General features: G+C 39.9%; 1 protein-coding gene across 4 annotated transcripts in view; it reads right to left on the bottom strand.

Moving 5' to 3' along the window:
* The window catches only part of il1rapl2 (interleukin 1 receptor accessory protein-like 2), a 470,217-nt gene extending 456,663 nt beyond the window's left edge, over positions 1-13,554 (bottom strand). For 2 of the 4 annotated variants that reach the window (XM_026186343.1, XM_026186354.1), the window contains exon 1: positions 13,343-13,554. The gene's annotated coding sequence lies outside the window, so the exon portion shown is untranslated. The remainder of the gene's footprint in view (positions 1-13,342) is intronic. The other 2 variants (XM_026186326.1, XM_026186335.1) reach the window with 1 other exon arrangement.
* Positions 13,555-14,192: the final 638 nt, after the last annotated feature.

Below are 14,192 nucleotides of genomic sequence, written 5' to 3'. Positions count from 1 at the left end.
ACTTTTTTTTTTTTTAACATTTTTTCATATTATTTTTGGCTAAGTTATTTTTAACTGTCTGTGTTTGCTGTACATGTCCAGCAAGCACTGTATTTATTTCTATTTTTTACATTATCACAAAACTATGTGATTTTACTTATAGAAGCAGTAGTAGTAGGGGAATGATAAGGTTAAGGCTAAGAATTTGGGAAAGGATGAGATCTTCTTTAAATTCTTAAAATAACACATTTTCCTATATTTCATCTCACAGAGCCGTATGCAGTAGTAGCTATATCAACAAGTTGGAGCTCTCTTATGCCCGGACACCTTTGACCGCACCATTCACTTACAGCTGCATTAAGCTTAACACACCAGTTGAACAATTACACTTTCTGCATAAAAGCTCAGGCACCAATGAATTCTGCAAATTGTTGGAACATGAATGACAGCAGTGTCAAACATCTGAAGCACAGGTAAAATATGTAAAGTACAGTAATTGACTGGAGACCAAGAAAAGCTCTGCAGTGTGCTCAAACAGATGCCATGAGCCTAATAACAGCCTTTAAAATTGCGTGTGCAACAAAGTAGAATCAGCAGATAAACATGTCGAATCAGTTCTGCACGACGCTGATCTTTGCCATATTATGGCTGCTGCTTTAGCAGGCTGGAGTTGCACTGTTGCTGCTGTGTACACTATTCCTCTATTTGATCAGAATCCATAGGGATTGGCCTGTCAGACCATGTTAAGTCAACTAAGGGGAGGCTACACACACTAGTAGATGTGCTGAAGGCTGAACTGGAGAGTCACAGTGAGAAGAAGGAGGAGGAGGAGGAGTGAGGGTCTAGAGGATAAGGCAAATTAAATAACACATAAAGGGATGAAAGGGCTATGAAATAGTTCCATTTCCTATCCTTTATATTTTTAATATTATTTCACTTACATATGCAGCATTTACAACCCCTATACAGCATTCAGATTCAGCTGAACTCAGAGATTTTGCACGTACCAGGGTGCAGGCAAGTGAATGGTAGAAATACTGACTGAGGGGGAGAAGATGATGCTGACAGCAAAGATAAAATAGAGCAGAGGTAGGAGGGTGAGAAAAGCAGCAGTGAACACTTGTAGAATTGTGTCAACATAACCTCCAGTCTTCAAAGTGATCTTCGTAAAAGTGATGTGTTTTCCTTTAAAATAAGTTCATCTGTTTATTATGGCAGTCAGCTCACTCAAATACAGTTATACAGAAAGCTGTCACTAATTTTAACAAATGTGCAGGCATTTAAATGTACAAAAAAGGATTGGGTTAGGTCATCTTATTGCACAATAAAATCAATTATAAAATCAATTATAAAATCAATGCAGATCATTGACCTTAAAAACTACCAAATTAGCCAAACGCATTTAACTCACAAGATAAATTTACCAGTGCCGAATGTCCTTGTTTTTTAACACCTTTTCAATCTTCAGCTCTCTGTATAATGCTCCTGTGAATGCTGTGATGGTGGCGTGCATTGCACCAACCATTCGTTATTGAGTGGAGCTCACTTTTACTATGGTTCTGGTAAGATTGTCATATTTGATCAACACCTCAGTGATATTTACCTTCCTTACGAAGTAAGTGAATTGACCCAGAATTATCTGAGAGGCAGCCTTGATAAGGGCTGTTTGAATCTAATTGAATTTAAATGCAAATTACCTCCTATAGCATACAGTATACAATAGATCATGCTTGGTGAAAGGAGGTAATGCTATAAATCAGAGCAGTGCACCATATTACTGGCCATGAAATTAAATGATCATCATAAGATAACTTGTGCACATCATCATAAATGATAAATTACAGAGTAAAATCACCACTATATGTCAGTAGATTGTAGACTGTGGTCAACTAAATTCTGTTTACCCCTCCCGATTCAGTCCTGGCTATGGTGGCTCCTGTAGGACAAACAGCTCTGGCTGCCGTTCCCCTGTAGTGACTGTAGGCTCCCAGTCTGCTGTTTAACTTGGGTGTCCATACACTGTGTGCACAATTATTTGTGCACACAGTGTAATCCTCAAAAATACTAATCAAGTTGTATTTTTGAGGATTATTTTTATTATTGAACAACTCCAGTGCTCTCGGTCAATCCAAAATGTTAATGAACCTAAACCTGAATGTTTAGGAAAGTAAAAGTGAGGTTTTGTCTTTCTTAAGAGAATATATATATGAGCACAATTATTAGGCAACTATTAATGTGCAGAAGTTTTATGCAACAAACTGAAAAAACAAACATTTTCCCATCTCACTAGTTTATTTTCATCTGTGAAAATGAGAATAATAAAAATACTCATAATGTACATATTAACATTTCTGACATCAGTGACCAATATAGCAAACCCTTCTTTTCAATAACATTTTTCCTGAGGAAGAGAGTATATATAGAGTGTTCATCTCCTTAGGCCACACCCTCATTCATCAGGCAAATACACATCACCTGATATGCTTAAATCCAATAAGCACTCAAGTTTATACAGCTTGAAGTTGGAAAATATGCATAAAAATGATGATATGGCCAAAATACTCTTTTGCCTAATAATTGTGCATACTGGGCGTCCACTTCTATTTACTCTCTAGGAGTAGGAGGAGTTTACAGGAGGCTGTAAAACTTTGGCACTGATAGCTGCTGTTAGCTGTCATTAATAAAATCATCTTCGAAATTTATCTAACACTGTGGGACACACAGCAAAAACAGCTCTCATGATGTGAGAATGTAATTTAACAGGGGATTTTTAGAACTTTCAAGCCTAACATTAGCTTGTAACCAGCTGTTGTTGCTGTTTAACTGATGTGTTGTCAGTTAAGTGCGACATAGTTGTAAATAAATAGGCATGTTTATGCACGTTTTCATGTGTTAGAGCCCTGACTTCATTTCAGGAGATGAGGTTTGAGGAGGATGGTGTGGAAATGAGAGCAGTGGTGGAGAAGGACAAAGACCTAATGAAAATGTACATGTAGAAATATCAGATAATCATACACAGTTTGAAAGAGCTATTTGTGATCTATAACTAAAAGTAACTTATGTACTCTAGCAACATACATAAAACGTGACTGGGTAGAATGCCGATGTCCATCCTGGCCACTGTCTTCAGGAGTAATCTTGCGCCCACTCTGGATTAATTAGGTTTATGACAATGTGCCTGTTTGTTGGAAAACGATATTACGCACTATCATCATCATCATGAGTGCTGAAAGCCTTCACCCTTTAAAACCAAGCATATCATATTCAATACATGACTTTTAGAGACTTCTACATCATCAGTGTGATTTTTAGTCTCCCTGAAAAATCTAAATAAATTCTAAATCACACATGTTTAAGAATAAAAAAATTGTCAGAAGGTTCAATAAAAACTATTTTTTTTAAATTCTTTGAATTTTTTGGCAATTTTTTCATGGTTCAGGCTTTAAAAAAGAAAATATCTGGCTCCCATCAAAATGTTGGGAGAAAATATAACTAAACAGGTGGGTGAGCAATAATTTCACTAACAGTTTTTATTCTTTCATTAAATACTTCTGACATGGTTATCCACTTCTCCAGGGCAAATTATCTAAGTGCGGTTAGATTCCGTTGTGATTGTCGTTTCCTAACTCCTAATGAATTCTCCTTTAGTTCTTTCACTGACATTTGCTATAAGGTCAAGACTGTGTTTAAGAAGGATGTCGTGTTTTTGACTATTCAGCCAAAACCTGTGGCTTTATTTGTAGGGAGGGGCGTCTACAACCCAGACCGGCTAGCACTGAGGTTCAGCAGATTTACCTCTGGATGCTTTACCACTACAAGCCCACCAACATCATCACCATCATTCAGCGAACACACAGCAAACAAACATCGAATTAATTATTATTACAGATTAGGGTTTTGTGTAATCAGCTCTGTTTAACCCCAATGGATCTCTTTTCATTTACACAGAAGAGAAACATTAGAAATTCATGAAGTGAACACACACACTTTCTATTTCTACAGAAACCCTATTTAACCATATCCCTATTTCTTGGAGACAGGGAATGATGTAACGTGACTAAAAACAATCATTTGTGTCCCAGTTCTTTAGAGTAAATGCCTTTAAGCCATACATGGAGTTTCTTGGAATTCCCTACATTTATTTCATGATTTCTAAAGCACTTGCTGCTTGCTTGGGATTCGTACATTTAAGGCTTAACTATAAACTCGTCAACACGTACACACACAAAAAAATGGAAAACTTACACGGTACTCATTGTGACAACTAAATCTCCTTTATACTGATCATTTACGGTTAAAGTCTATTGCTTGTTTAGACAGAGGGGTTTAAATGCAGGATGTCGTTTATCTTCTACCAGAACAAATGTAACGTGAAACAGCCCAGCAGCAAAATAAAATACTCTGCTGTTGCTCTGGTGCCAAGGTGTCTTCAACTTTTTTTCTCCACTTAGGACAAAGAAGAAAAATGCAGTCTCACTCTGGGATCCAGTCTCATTAAAGCATAATGCCTCTTTTATCAAGTGACTCCGTGCCAGAAAGAGGCCGTTGACCAAAATGTCTTCCACAAAGAGAGTTAATAACTGTGTGTACTTTCTGGAAACACTCAACTTTCTACACCAGCAAATGGTATTTCTGCTTTCTAACCCTGATGGACAGAACGTACGTTGCCCCACAAATATCTATGTCAGTCTTTCTGCTGAGGTTAGTTAGTGAAAGTCAGCACTCTCACTTCAACAGCACTTTGAGGTCATCACGTAGAGCACACCAACATTCAACTGGATCATCTTGATTTAAACCTTCACGTCAGCAGGCCCCCACCCTGTCGATGATGAGTAAGACTCTGAGTCACCGAATCTTTATCAACTGTGGGGCGCCAGTCTGAGCTGAGGCTGACCTCCAGAGACATGTGAAATGACCTGCCGGCAACATAATAGTTTCATAACAATGTGCTTTACTATTATTCATAGTAGCAGAAGTGGATGTAGTGCTAGAGGTGGCCGCTTTGAGAGCTTAGTCTGAATGTTTTGCAGTTTGTCCCTATGGGCAGAGGTTGACTCCTCTCTGAAAGCCGGAATGAGGAGAAGTTCAATTTAACCTCACCCAAACCCTCCTCGCGTGGCACATGGGAAGTGACCCATCATGCATCATGCTGGCATCTGTGATTCTGTGCGCATGATATCTTAAAGTTACACCACGGGTGGAGAAATGATCTGATTAGATTTTGGAGGACCTCGCTGTATAAATTTACAAATTAATGAGGAAACACATAAAGTAGGTTTAAATTGATATTGCACATTTATTATTTAAAGACAAATGTGAAAAAAATATGTCTAATGAACTAAAAGGCCTGATGAGCAGCAAATTGTTACATCTTAAATACAGCAGAAGTGTAGAGTAGTTTGCCAGCGCTTGCCTGGATCCACACTTGAAATCTACCCACTCCAATAATTTCTCTGAAACAGTGTGTTCGAACTTAAAAAAATGGTCTAATAAACACAGTGGGAAGACTAACAATTAGCCATTAGCACCATGAGTAGGATTAAAACAGCTGTCAAGCTGTTGTCGATTGCTATCAAGCTGTGCGCTGAAACAGGGATATTTCAAATGACCAGTGCTTGCTGGTTTCTGGCCTGCCCAAGGCTATGACCATGTTGTTCTGGGATAGTACTTTGGCATGGTATGAAAGTACTTCAGAGTCAGATGGATATGCTGGCTATTAGATATTTGTCTGATACAGGAAGAGTTTTTTACTTCTTTAAAACATTTGCTGAAATTTTCAGAATTAAACTCAACTTTGCTTAAAAAACTTGTTAAAGCAAATGTCTAATCAGCCAATCACATGGCAGCAACCCAATGCATGTAGTCATGTTAACATGGTCAAAGTGGCCTGCTGAAGCTCAACCCGAGCATTACGTTTGGGAAGAAAGAAAAAATAGGCAAATTTGAATGTGGCTGGTTGCTCCACAACCATTTCTAGGGTTTACAGAGAAAAACAGAGAATATCCAGAGAGCAGCAGTTCTCTGGCCATTCTTATCTAACCTCTGACATCAACTCAGACTGTTTTGATCTAAAAGTAACTCAAATAACTACTAAGTAACCAGTCGAGGTATGCATTGTTAAACTTGGAGGCAGATGAGCTACAGCAGCAGAAGTAGGTAAAAACATTTGTAGGGGATACATAGATATATAGAGAAAGGATGGGTTATGTAAAATGCTCCTGCCTGGGGGTAAAAACTTTGAGGTGGCTAGTCTTAGCTCTGATGCTCTGTAGGTGTTTTCCTAAGAAAAGAAATGAGAACAGACCATGTGCTATGTAGCTGGAGTCCTCTTTAATACTTTAATACTTAGCGCCTTCCATCTCTGGTGGTGGGTGTAATAATCCTGAAGCTGTGACGTTCCTGTTTCTGAAGCAGATTTTACTGATAACTCGGTTTGCAGAAATGCATCATCATTCCTGCTGTAAGGATGGGCTCTGTGGTAGCTCATTAGAAACTGGGTTTACATAGGTTACATGCAAATAGACTTTAGAGTAGGGGACTATGGCAGAAACTCGGTGGTGCTATGTAAGTTGGTTTTTACTTGTGCAGTCTGAGATGAGATGTTTCTCCTACGTCTCACTGAAGAGCTGGTCCAAGCACTAAAGATTGCTGGCTAGCAAACTAGGCTAGCATAAATACACACCCACAGTTTGAACTTTTGAAGAACTATTCTAGTCTATCAGTTTTATTTAGCTGTTTGATTTGTATGATGTTTGCCACGGAAAAGGCAAAACCAGAGCAAACTAGCAACAGCAAAATTACAGCAGTGTCTCTCTCTTCTACCCGCTCATCACTGTAGAGTTGGCTAACATGCTAGGCCAGAGTAAAGACACAGAAACATTTTACATTTTTAAAGCTTTATATTTAGACATATGAGAGTAGCATTGATCTCCTTGTCTAACATTTCTGCAAATAGAATATTACTCAAATCTGTAAACCCTTCATTTCGGTTACCCTGAAATTTTTAATCACTCTTTTTATAAAGCAGAAAAATGTAACTCATATGTTGAAATGTTCTTTTAGGCTACATTCACACTGCAGGCGAAAGCGCATCTTTTCTGACCCTATGCGACCCATATCCGATCATGGTATGACAGTGTGAACAGCACAAATCCGATATTTTCAAATCCGATCTGGGTCACTTTCGTATGTGGTACTGAATCTGATACATATCTGATGTTTTAGAAAGCGACTGCTGTTTGAATGGTCATGTCGCATTAAATCCGTCTTTTATGTCACTGACACAAGACAGACGCCAATTATCAGCGCTGGAGAAGACATCACGAAAGCTTCCTGGACATCCAGTGAAACTGTTGGGAAGACAACGTTGGAGAAACGTGAACATTTTATTTGTACTGTATAATCTACAGATTCTGACAAATCTGCAACTATCCTTTGAAACACCGCTCCTCTCTAAAACAGCAATAAGGATCATTATTAGGCCAAATGTAAATAACAAAATAACTTTATAACTTAAAGCAAAATTGGGAAATGTAAAGTCCGAAACAAGTCTTTATATTAAGGCCTTCAGTCAAACAATACTGTTTGCTCTGAGTCTAAACAGAGCACGTTGTGTGTGACGTCGTCTTTTGTGCATGCGGCCGCTTGGAGCGTTTACACTAGAGCGCGTTTGCTGTCACATTTTATTTGTAGTGTGAACGAGCAGACAAAAAAATTGGATTTGATCAAAAAAATCGGAATTGAGCATTAACACCTGCAGAGTGAACGTAGCCTAAGTCTGATCATTCAGGCAGTGGAGCTGACCACTGCAGATTAAACACCCTGAGTTTTCTTGTAATACAATCCAAAAGCATTTTTATTTAGACAAGATGGCTGTCTCTGAAAAAACATTACAAAAACTAAGAAAAGGTGAGCTATTTTTAAGTAGAACTGCAATACACAGAATATGCAAGTATACACATGCTACATGGGAGTTTCCACTTCTTTTATCGCAAAAAAGTGTTCTAATGTTTTTCATATATTCAATAAAGAATTAACCACGAGTCTGATGTATAACTGCTTCTTGCCACTGAACGAGTTCTTTCATATGACACAAAATAGGCTCCTTGATCATTTTATCTTGCATGAGATTAAATTATGCCGGATTTTCACTGAAGAATAAGGATTCCCACATTGTATGACAATACTTTGATCAAAGCTGCTCTTTGAAATGTTGCAATACACAAGTCATAATAATATCGCACATGCCATGCGGCATACGACTGATCAGAGGGTTCGATGTAAAACACAAGAGACAAATCCAGAGCGGAGAAGAGCAGAGCTCCAAATAAATCAAGCTCCGTGAAGCGGGTAAAGAGAAAGAAGAGTTAAACAAATAATTCGATTTTAGATGAACCCTTTAAGTCTTTGACTGATTTTTAATTTCCCCCTGAAGAGGTTGAGCATCCTAAATTCACAACTTTAAGGTCAAAAGTGAACATTCGTAGGTGTAGCTGCGTTCCCACGAAAGGTGAGATCTAAACAACGAGTTTGCAACTTGATTAATCAACCTGATAACAAGTGTTTTTCAGAAGTTTCTAAACCTTCTTACCTCCAAGAAGCTTCTATACTATGCTATATGCTACAATGCTATACCTGTTCAAGTCACAGCCTTTTCAGTTAGTTGCATATTAGTAACTGATATAGCCTGGTTCTTGTACTGGGACCTTTCTGGATTAGAAGAGTTTGTCATTGCGTACATGTTACACATGAATAAACATCAACTTTTAATTGCTGAAATCTAAATTTCATTCTTCACACTGGAAACGTCGTCCGCAGCAGTAGGTCCAGCTCACCCACCCCAGCCAAGGCCCTGGCTCACACTCATTCTCATTTAAACACCATTCAGCTAGCGCTCCCTAATCCCACACTAGTTCTGAATACAGAAAAGAGTGGGTTCATGGTATCCTGCATATGTGCCTGTGCCTTTCCTGCAATTAAAGCTGACCAGCACACACAATGTCTTAGAAGTATATATGCAGCAGACTTTCATTTAACATTTATATTGTAAACTTAAGCTAGGCTTTGTGTAGAGAATGACTGAGTTATATGAAGGTTGCCCTGCATTGTGCACAAAACCCCCACAGTTCTCTATATGAACAGGCTTTACAGTCAAGAAGAACTCTAACAGTATTCATATATAAAACGTCTCTGCTTAAGCTTCTAAAGCATTGCATCTCCCATTTAAATCTTGAAAATGAAATTCAAGATCCAGTAAAACCCTAACTTTACATATTTCATATGTACATACAAAGCTTGCTAGAAGTGGCTTGATGTAGTCTACACATACAAATGGTAAGGACTCCAAACTGTCCTAAAATGTTTTGTTTCTTGTTCTCGAGTCTCCCTCATAAAGGAGAATTTTACTTATTTGAAACTGCCTGATTAAGATGTAATAAATCCAGCATATACAATATGCTGTATACCAAGCTTGCCTGTACAAATAAAAGGCATTTCTATATAGTGGCTTTCCAAGTTATCTTTAAATGTTGTGTAATTGCAGAGGTAACACTTGTGAGCGGCTTCAAACTGCTCGGCTCACACCCAAGGCTGGGTTCACATGTAGGTTCAGGCAGCACAAGACCTTTGCTTAAGGTTGGGGAAAGATCACGTTTTCCAGTTTTAAATCAGACAATAAATGTTTCCACGTCCCCGGGTTAATGCTTAAACACAGACATAAAAACAGGCATGGAATCATCAGGTGTGTACAAATATTAAAATAAAGTGGATATTCTAGTATAAAAAATGTCTTAACCTTCAACGCATGTTGTGAGTTTTCATTTTTGCACTGTAGTGCTCCCACAGCAATAGCTTGAGGTGACTTTTGTTTGTGTTAGAGAATCTAATTCTTCACAGTGGGACAACAGGCCCAAAGCGATGGTAAGTAACACAGGCGAGTCTGTCTTTGTCTTAAAGGAAATCCTTCCTCACTGCTGTTTAGGAAAGTGCCTGGAAAGAAGTTGTGAAGTTTGAAATCAACATCTTTTCCAACTTAAATCTGAGAAGATAATGCATAAATGTATAGCATAGAATAGTGTCCTCAACATCATCCCCTGTATATCTGTCTCACACTCGCTCTCATTCATCCCGCTGTCGTTCCAGCCAATCTTCCTCCTCCCATATATTTCCAGCATCTCTTCGTACCTCATCATCCCCTCCACAATTTATGACTCTCTCTCTCTCTTCTCTTCTTGCTTCATGTCTTTAAATCTGTTCTCTCTTCTTATTTCACTTTATCTCCTCTTCCCTCCTTGTACGAGTCTCCTTCCTCCTCAGCTCTTTTGCAAATCATTTTGTCCCTTATGGCAAAATTTCTCTTTTTTTGTAAGTGCAGAGCTATTATAGCTCAATGTTGACATTAAAAGTCTTTTTTCAGTTTGTACAGTATATTGCATCGTTTTAACAAGGATTCAATATATAACAGGTGCTCAACTGAATTAGCTTTGCCTCGAAACAATTATAATGGAAGAAACAGCAGCAATTCCCTCTGCGCTATACTCCTCCTCTCCCCTTCTTCCTCATCACCCCTCTTTTCTGCTCCTCTTCCAACTTTCCGTGGTTCCGCCTGCTGTGAGCGCGTTGTACTTCTTGCTACTGATCTTTAGTTTCATCCTTTTTTTCTCTTTTCTGTGTCTAAGTTTTCTCTCATTGCTGTCTCCAGAATCTGAGGGCAGCTAAACGCACTGACTGAAGCGTCGCAGAAAAGTGCACTTTTCAGGTATCTTGATCATTTTTACGCATGTACATAGAAGTGTGCGGTTCAACATTTACATATTTCAAATGTATCCAGCATTGTTTGGTGTCAAACTTGGTAAAGTTGCAGTTTAATTGGACTCAACAGGTTCAAATAAATCAATTTCTGACTTATATTTTCTCCAGTATCTCGAGTTTGCAGTTATGGTGAGATGAAAACAAAGCAGAAAGTTTCTCTAATCGGGCTGTGACCTGCTGATGAGGATAAGGATACATGATGCTTTTGAAAATTCTCCCAAGTCTTTCTAATCCATATAGCCCACGGTCGTTCGGCTTTACAGCTGTGAAGCTGTTGCCAAATGTGGGAATGTTTTATTCAGACGGAAAATTTACATGTGATGAAAATCTTTATAAATACCTTCCAGCTTTGGGCATGTCTACACACTTCCAACTTTTTAAGGGTATTTTCTACGACAGGCCAACTAGACTGAGCACAGTCAGGCGTTGAGTGAGATGGAAAATATGGGACTTTTTATTATGTTTTCACCTTTCTCTGATGGAAACATAATACTCCAATCAGCATTTATTCTGCTACCATTGGATGGATCTATTAAGGCCAAGTTACGTCCACTTTATGCAAGATGGTTTGGAATACCACTTAATGTGTCAGAGGCTCCACACCAACACACAAACAGAGTGAAGGTGTGCAGGGACAGGTTAGTTGTTGTTGCAGCTGGAACAGTTTGAGGGTTACACGGCTCAAATAATCTAAAATATCACAAGAGAAAAGTCTCAATAACATTACTAACATTAATAATCACGAGGGCCATTTACTGCGTAATGAGTTCTTTTACTTTGACAGCTTCGCTTGCAGGACTGTTCTGACACATCGCTGTAATGGATCTGAACATTCTCACCACTGCTCTTCTGTTGCCCCGATGTTTCTCCAGTACCTTCAATCTCCCATCTCTGCGCCCCTGCTGTAAATTACTCCCACCCCCTTCTCCATCTTTGTAATAGATGGCTGATGCTGGTCAGTGTGACAGAGTCGTCCTGCCGCCGGTTCATCTACCTGCTGATCAGATCTACATGACATCAGCTTCACACAATAAATCAGCGCGCACACCCCTGCAGTTTCTGGTGGGTGCACGGCCTCCGTCCATTCTGACGATTGATGCGCACCTTATTGCTAAACGCCCAATATAATTAAACTCCCAACATCCCACCCCGTGTGTGCGCGCACGTGTGTGTGTGTGTGTGTGTGTGTGTGTGTGTGTGTGTGTGTGTGTGTGTGTGTGTGTGTGTGTGTGTGTGTGTGTGTGTGTGTGTATCCTGCTGGTGCATTGCAATGCACTCACATGCACAATTTGAATACACGTCTGTTCTTCCTTTTTCCTCTCACACAAAGTGTTAAAACTATAAACTCACACTTTCTGCCACTGCCTTCTGGCACTACACATCTTTTTTACATACACTTACACACGCACACGCACACAGTCTCTCTCTGTTCATCCTCACAGAGAGAGAGAGAGAGGGAATGGGGAGTGAGAGAGCACCTGCTTGTTTGTAAAGCACTCAGACAAACGGTCATCTGTGTTTGGGAAGACTTGAACAAATGGGAAAATTATACAGTGGAACCTAAACGACACTCTTTCACCCAAAGATGCATCGTCCCACGCAGCCGAGGAGACATTTTGGAGCATATCCAGTATTTTTTTGTTTGTTTGTTTTAATGCCTGTATTTGTTAAGAGCATATGATGAGTATACCTGAGCAGAAGGTAAATAAACTAGGACTTCAGAAATAAGTACTGGAGCTGCTAAAGAAGTGAAATAACCAGAGAGACACAATAAGATGCAAAACTTAAAGATCATAAGACATAAAAAATGACCCCAAAGGGACCAGAGCGAGACAAACTGCCAGGTCACGCAAACATACAAAGAAAAGGACACAAATGACAAGCGCGTGTGCAACAAGACTGAGGTGGGAAGGAATAGCAAAGAAGGAGACAAGCGACGCAGAATAACGACCGCAAAGAGACCGCTGAGTCCTCTGCAACCTTAGAGACACGGATGTGAGTTCAGAATGAACAATATTTCCTGCTTGGATGCCGACTCTTTATATCGCACTACAACTCTGGCTGAGAGTCCCTGAGCTTCCCTGGAGGAAATGCGATTCACCCGCGATGTCCAGCTTTTAGCACACTCGTGTTATTTTATCCGCCCACGTGTACGCTGATGCATGAATAGCAGGCAGCCTGTTGGCCTTGCAGTGAGTTTAAAAACCAAAACTGTCCAATCAAAGTGTCAAAGCCTGAATTTGTATCCAATCAAAACGATTGTAACTAACGAATGGACGCACGTCCTAAATAAACGACACCCGTGTTCTCTCCCCCTTTCCTCGCGCGTAAAAATGCTCTTCTTCACCTGAGTCTCTCACCTCTGACAAACACACACACACGCGAGGATCAGGCGCACTCCCTGCTCTCTCGCTCTTTCTCTCTCTGTGACTCGCGCCCTCGCTATCTCGTATACTCGGCCAGCGCGCACACACACTCAGCACGAGAAGTAAACTCATCACCCGCACTCATTACGCGCACATAGGCGTTAAATCGGAGCGTGACATCCTCTTACCTGGTGTTTCAGAGGAACTAATCCTGAATCCAAGCAGATAACGGAATCTTGACCAGACACAAAGGTTAAAAAAAATAATCCCAGCACTGGCTCTCTTTTCTTTCCTCCTCTCCAAAGTGACGGGACGATATAAGCGTAAATAAACAGCCGAAGAAGGTTGTTTTCTTCTCTCCTCTGTCCCCCAAAAATGAGATGTAGACCCTCAGACAGCCTCTCTGGCTATAAAAGGAATAAAATCCCTTTTCCTCTTCTCTCCTTCTTTCTCCGAGATGTTGGTAGGATAAAGTCTCCTCCAATTAACCGCAGTTAGGCATCTCCCCCGCTCTCCCTCTCTCTTTCTCTCTAGCTTTCCTTTCCTTTCCTCCGCCCTCCGTGTATCCCGCTCCTTTCTTCCAGGACAGGATGGAAGACAAAGAAAAAGCAGGTACAGACCTCTGTGTTCAGTCTTTTCTCTGACTCTGTCCGGGCAATGGTGTGGAAGAGTCGCTCTACTTTGCGCAGCCAAAAATAACTTCCAATCTCCAAACTGGAATCCCGAGAAGCGCTGGCACTCAAATAATCTCTATTAAATTCTTACAATATTCATACTGTGGCGCTGTAGTAGAAATGACGCCTTTATGTTCGTCCTTGTTGCACTTTGTGGAGGTTTTTCTCTGTCCCTATAATATCTCTACAGGGGATTTAACGCGCCAGCAGCAGTCAATGTGTGCCCACAGAAATGTTGAGGTACTTAATATTTTATGATTTATGATCTCTCTAAAAGTCATGTATAATTCCTTTATATAAGGTTCATTCCAAGTTTCACTGCTTGCAAGACAGCTGAAGGGAATGACAGGAAATGTGTCCTTAA

The sequence above is a fragment of the Astatotilapia calliptera genome, chromosome 2 (genome assembly GCF_900246225.1).
Source record: "Astatotilapia calliptera chromosome 2, fAstCal1.2, whole genome shotgun sequence".
In the NCBI taxonomy this organism is placed as follows: domain Eukaryota; kingdom Metazoa; phylum Chordata; class Actinopteri; order Cichliformes; family Cichlidae; genus Astatotilapia; species Astatotilapia calliptera.
This window is presented reverse-complemented; position numbering and strand designations above follow the sequence as displayed.